Source organism: Hyaena hyaena, unplaced genomic scaffold (genome assembly GCF_003009895.1).
Source record: "Hyaena hyaena isolate Hyena2069 unplaced genomic scaffold, ASM300989v1 scaffold_163, whole genome shotgun sequence".
NCBI lineage: Eukaryota > Metazoa > Chordata > Mammalia > Carnivora > Hyaenidae > Hyaena > Hyaena hyaena.
Genome location: NW_024080794.1, coordinates 692,649 through 698,648, shown reverse-complemented (window position 1 = coordinate 698,648; position 6,000 = coordinate 692,649). Strand labels below are relative to the sequence as shown.

Sequence of the window (6,000 nt, the reverse complement as noted above, 5' to 3'; positions counted from 1 at the left end):
TTTGCTTTCTGTCACTGCACAAACACATTTAAAGACACACTCTACATTATAGAGCAAGAAATGTGGTATATAGATACCATGGAATATTATTCAGCCATAAAAAATGGAAATCTTGCCATTTTGTGACTACATGGATGGACCTTGAGGGCATTATCTGAAGTGAAATAAGTCAGAGAAAGACAAATGCCATATGATTTCTTTTATATGTGTAATCTAAAAACATTTTTTTAAAACCAAACCAAGCTCACAGATACAGAGAATGGGTTGGTAGTTGCCAGAAGCAGGTGGGGGCTGGGGTGGGCATGGAAATGGGTGAACTGTTTTTGGTTTTAGTTTAAATAAATTGAATTTTAAAAAGGAACTCCAAATATTTGAATTAGTTATTGTATTTTTCCCTAATTGTCCCCTCTCCAAACTAGACACCCTGTGACTTGGTCTCCAGACTCCTCATTCTTCTGGTTGCTCATCTCTGAATGCATTTCTGCTCATCCCTCAGCTTCTTTACCTGACACTAGACTCCATATGTGTTCCAGGCAGCTCTGAGGATAAAGAAACTCCTTGTTCTTTCCCTTTAGGCTAAAACAAGGAGAGAAGAAAGAAAAATGAGACATGTTATGTTTCTGTCTGCAGCATGATTCCCGTCATGAATTTCTTCCAATCAGGTGATGTTACTTTGGCAATAACCATTTTGTGTCCCTTTAAAAATAACTTCTTCCTAGTTAGCAATATATCATTTTCATAAACAAGTCCTGCAGTGACTTCTTAAAGTAGCCAAATTGTTTTTTTTTCCTTTTATTATTTAAGAAAAATATTTGAACAGATCTTTTAATATTTAAAAACATTTTAACATACAAGTAAAATACACCATTTTCAGATTTGTTGGTACAGTGATAATAAATTTGATTCTAATGTGGCATTGAATTACTAATACCAGTAAAGTCACCTTTTTTTTTTAACAAGCATACTAATTGTTGCTGATTTCAGGATAGCTTTGCAGAGGGAAAAATTATGACATTTCCATGTTTGAAATAATATGTAGAATCATTGCAGTTCATTGCTATGGAGCCAACCTATCTTGTGAAGACATGCACAGCTCTACTTAGATGCTCCCAAAATGATTTTTCACTTAGCGGTCTCTTACCAACTCCATACAAAAGTATGCCATACAAAAGTACTGCAACCAATTACAATTGGTGACCTTTGCAGTAAAAATAACCCTGAAAATGTAAGAAATTGTTTTTATGAGTAGTAGAAATGCCTATTCAGGAGCCTCTAAAAAATACTAAATTTTACTTTGGGTGTAGAAAGGTGCCTGCAAAACTATGCTTCTTGCTATTTAATATATTATCATATGAAAAGGTACTCCACAGGGTTATTGGCAAAGTGCTATCAAACAGTGTTGTAGATTTATTTAGTGTGACACGTCTCACCTTTAGATATTTTAAGATGAAGTGTTTGTCCTTTCAATTAATCAAAAATGTTGTTCCCTTCCAGTTAGCTAGGTCACTCAGGTCTCTATTCAGTCAGCAGTTTCTCCCAGTTGTTTGGCTGAATTTCCATTACTGAAGAATTAGGTCTGGTAATTAAATCCAATCTCAGCAAAATTTTTTCAGGCAGTTTATTTAGGTTCTGTGCAAAATGGAATCCCTTAGGGACTGGGAATTAACATGTTGTGAAGTATAATTTCAATGAAATTTGTTTAACAGTTATTCTTAAAAGAAGAGCTTAGTGACTTCCCTTGACTTGACTCAGCTTCAATGTCTTTATGCTGTTTTTTCCATTTATAGTTCCCATCTTTTATAATTAGAAGTGTTCCTGTATTTTCTGCTGGTTTTCTACATCAATAAGCTACTTTTGCCAATGATTTTATATAAATCAGTAGGTCTCCCACTGATTCATATATACATACATATCAAAATACTTTAAAAAATGAGACAAAACTATAAAAGATTTTAAAAAGTTCTTATATATTGTATATTTATGTATTTTTACTACTACTTATGTGTATATATATGTCAATGTACATATTTTGATATGTATTTTCTATAGTTGTGTCTTAAATTCCTGAGTATTTTTATTTGTTCTCTTCTAGCAACTGGCAGTTTAAATGTCCTGAAATTATATAGGAAGTAGGAAAATTAGGATCCAGAAATATAATGAGGGTTGCTGTTTTGAAGTCCCTCTAAGGTCATTTTATATAGTCTATTCCTCAAGTTTCCAGCTGCATGACTTCATCATAGAATGGAATTTACAAATTGCCTCCCAATGCTGTCGGATTCTATTATTTATAATAAATTCTTATTTGAGTTTTCAAGAAAGTTTAGAAAATGACTTCCTAGAGGCCCTTAAAGATAGTGTTTCCCACAAAGGACTTTGGTTTGTTTTACCAGTTGGTTGATTTTCATGTCTAAAAGTATTTAGAATGATGTTCTATAGTCACAAACTCCTCTTACTGACAGTTTATTTTTTGTCACAATATTTATAACCACTTTGTTATGGACTGAATATTTGTGCACCCTCCCCTAATTCATATGTTGAAATCTAATTCCCAGTGTGATAGTATTTGGAGGTGGAGCCTTTGGGAGTTGATTAGGTCATGAGGATGGAACCCTCAGGAATGATTTTATCTATCTCTCTATCTATTTATTTATTTTAGGGGAGGCAGAGCATAATTGGGGGAGGGATAGAGAGAGGGAGACACAGAATCTGAAGCAGGCTGCAGGCTCTGAGCTGTCAGCCCAGAGCCTGACACAGGCTCAAACCTAGGAACCGTGAGATCATGACCCGTGCTGAAGTCAGATGCTCAACCGACTGAGCCACCCAGGCACACCCCTCAGGGATGATTTTAGTGTCCCTTCTAGAAGAGACCTCAGAGAGCTCCCTTGTCCCTCTTTGCACATGAAGACACAGTGAGAAAAATGCCATCTATGAACCAGGAAGCAAGTCCACCAGACACCACATCTGTTGGCACCTTAATCTTGGACTTCCCAGCCTTCAGAATTGTAGGAAATAAATTTCTGTTTTTCATAAGCCACTTAGTCTGTGACACTTTGTTGTAGCAGCCTAAATGGACTAAGATACACATTGATGATTTATGGATAAATGAAAAAAATATATACTTAGATGTATACATAATACATATATGAAGATGTGGATCTCAAACACAAAATCAGGTGGTTAAGAAATGATTATTTTTATTGTTTTGTAAATGAGTTTAATTTCTGTTCAGAGTTCTCACTCTGCTAGGTAGCAGAGATTACATCTTCATCAATTTAGCACCCTCCCCCTTCTCGACCCAAGGCTGTGTTCATGAAAAGAAAGAGGGGGTTGAGAGAAGGCAGAGTAGCTTTATGATATTCAGGCATTGAAAAGGGCCATACGCTGCGTGGGTCTTTGTGACTGACCTCTGTGACATTAGCTGAGACATTGTCATTCCTGTTAGTCTTGGGTTATTTCACCCAGGTAATTCCTCTGTCTTCCATTTCAAACATAAGAATGTTCTCAGCCACTGAGGGATTGTCAGTGCTGAGTCACCTCTTCCATGCTGTTTGCTGCTCTGAAATACTTTTTTTGGTGCAGTGAGGTCATTCATTCTCTTGCCTGACCCTGAATGTGCACTCAGGCCCTCTATGAGACCATGTAAGGTTCTTCTTCTGGATTTCCCACTCTGCTGCTATGTCTACTCTGTTCTCCCATGTATGCTGAGGATAGGAACATGGGATCTTTGCAATGTTCAGGGTTCTACTAGGCATAGGGCACAGATTCCTTTTGCTCTATGTCTCCTAACCATCTATCTGGAAGGTTTTGTAATTTTTACCCCTCCTCACCCTTATAATTTAGGAAAGGAAATGGCTAAGCATAGGATACCCTCTCAAGGACATTATTGTTGCATCCCTCACCCCCCCCCCCCTCTGGTTCTGTTTTATCTATCCTCCAGCTCTTGAGTTCTTTACCTAATCCAGTTGAGAAGAAGGGTTGGGAGTGGCAAGATGAAGGGAATAGCATGACCAGAGATGATGAATTCATGAAAGAGGAGTATCAGAAATAATAGACACTTGAGATTACCTTAGGGAATGTGGTTGGAGGTCAAGGGCTGAACTGGAGATCTGCTTAGGGACTGACAGAGCTGGGAAAAGACTGAGTAGATTACTGATGCCTGACCTTTTATACTATATAGGGTTTTTTAAATTGTTGTTTTTTGCCTCAAGGCAATGGGAACCTTTTGAAAATATTTTAGCAAAAAATGGTATAAAAAATGGTATGGATTCTAGAGGCTATGGAGATATTTGAAAGAAGTTGCAGTAGATGGTGTGAGTGAGAGAGAACAACTTGGCTATGATTCTCAGAACCTAATTTGGGTGATGGTAAACTTATTTTATAAGAAGACAGGGAGTTCAGTCTCAGAGGTTTCATGTTGTAATGGCAACTTTGGGGTGTCTGTTGTGCAGCTGGAAATGTGGGAGAGGAGTTCAGAAGAGAGAGAAAAAGTAAGCATGTAGCTATGAATGAAAAAAAAAAGAATAATTGACTGTGGTTGGAACTATGGGAAGGGAAGAGAGAAGATAGAGAAGATAAAAGATTATCTTAGAATAGTGATGAATGGCCAGAAACTGAGGGAGAAAAGCAAAACCAGGAACATGAAGTGACACAGAAGGATAGAAGGAGGAAGGTTTCCTAATAGGACAGTGATTACAAGCATCAAATTGTTGCAGGCGAGTTTTACAGGAATTTGGTGCTTGTGCTGTACAGAGTAATCCTCTCAATTCAGAACACTTAAAAAGCCTGTAAAATATGCAAAAGTATTTCTGTAAACATTGTTGATTTCAGAGAGTAAGGCAACTTTATTTCACAGTCCATTGAAGGAGTTGCCCTGGATGAAGTACTTACTCTCTTTGCACTTACTCACCCTAGTGATGTCTTTAGACTTGAAACCAAAGTGTGGGTTTTGAGTATGGGTGATGGAGGAGTGGGTATTTGGGAAATTACAAAAGTAAACATAGGAGGAGAAGGTGATTGAAGGAAAGAATTAAATATGATTGCTAGCTAATTCATATCAGCAAAGTCTGCAGGGAAATGACTTCTGAGGAAGCTGTATCAAGGAGGGAAGAACATAATTACAGATCAGACTGAATTTATCAATACAGGCACATACCTCACAGATTTTGGATCCTGTGTGCTAGACCAAGCAGGTGGAAGCAGTTCTCAGTGTCGAATTGGCTAGTTGAGTGACAACTATGTTTCATAGAGATCTAGAGTAAATAAACTTGATCGGTCAGAAAATAGTGCAAGGCAGCCTTTGTCGACAAAGATAGAAGCCCTTGGTTACATTAATCGAGTGTGACTCCTATAGCTATGCCCCCCAAGAGGCCTCAGAAGAAACTGTCTTCACCAAGACCTTGAGTAAAACAATGATGAGGCACGCAACTTTGAGTAGTTCAGGGGTTCTTTTCTGTAGCTGCAATGGCAAGTGGGAAGTGCTATGGGAAATGGACTCATAAACTCAGTGGGTATGAGAAGCACCTAGAAGCCTAGGCCAGGTAATGGTGTTTATTGACAGAGGCAAAGTAGTATGTTTACCATCACAGGCAGCTGGGATGATGGAGAGTGGGACTCATACAGATTTTGGAGGTGGATAATTGATCATGGGATACCTAATTGGAAGCTCTCTATGGTCCTTGATGTATTTAAGTAAAAAACAAAAATATCTGTAGGTGTGGTGAAAAGAGGCCTGATGAACTTCTATGATAGAGTAGTGTCCCCTCACCCAGTGCCCAGCCCTGAGCCACATCACAGACCTGGAGTCCCTTGAACAAAGGTGGTCTGGGACCCCTCAGAAAGGACATACTAGAGGGGTACCTGGGTGGCTCAGTTGGTTGAGTATCCAACTTTGGCTTAGGTCATGATCTCACAGTTTGTGGGTTCAAGCCCCATGTTGGGCTCTGTGCTGAAAACTCAGAGCCTGGAGCCTGCTTCTCTATCTCTCTCTGCCCCCACCCCTAC

The 6,000-nt window shown here is 38.5% G+C and overlaps 1 long non-coding RNA gene across 1 annotated transcript in view; it reads left to right on the top strand.

Moving 5' to 3' along the window:
* Positions 1 to 579: 579 nt before the first annotated feature.
* LOC120236812 overlaps positions 580 to 6,000 on the top strand; it is a 232,004-nt gene continuing 226,583 nt past the window's right edge. Inside the window, exon 1 of the long non-coding RNA XR_005529777.1 lies at positions 580 to 662. This is a non-coding gene — a long non-coding RNA (uncharacterized LOC120236812). The remainder of the gene's footprint in view (positions 663 to 6,000) is intronic.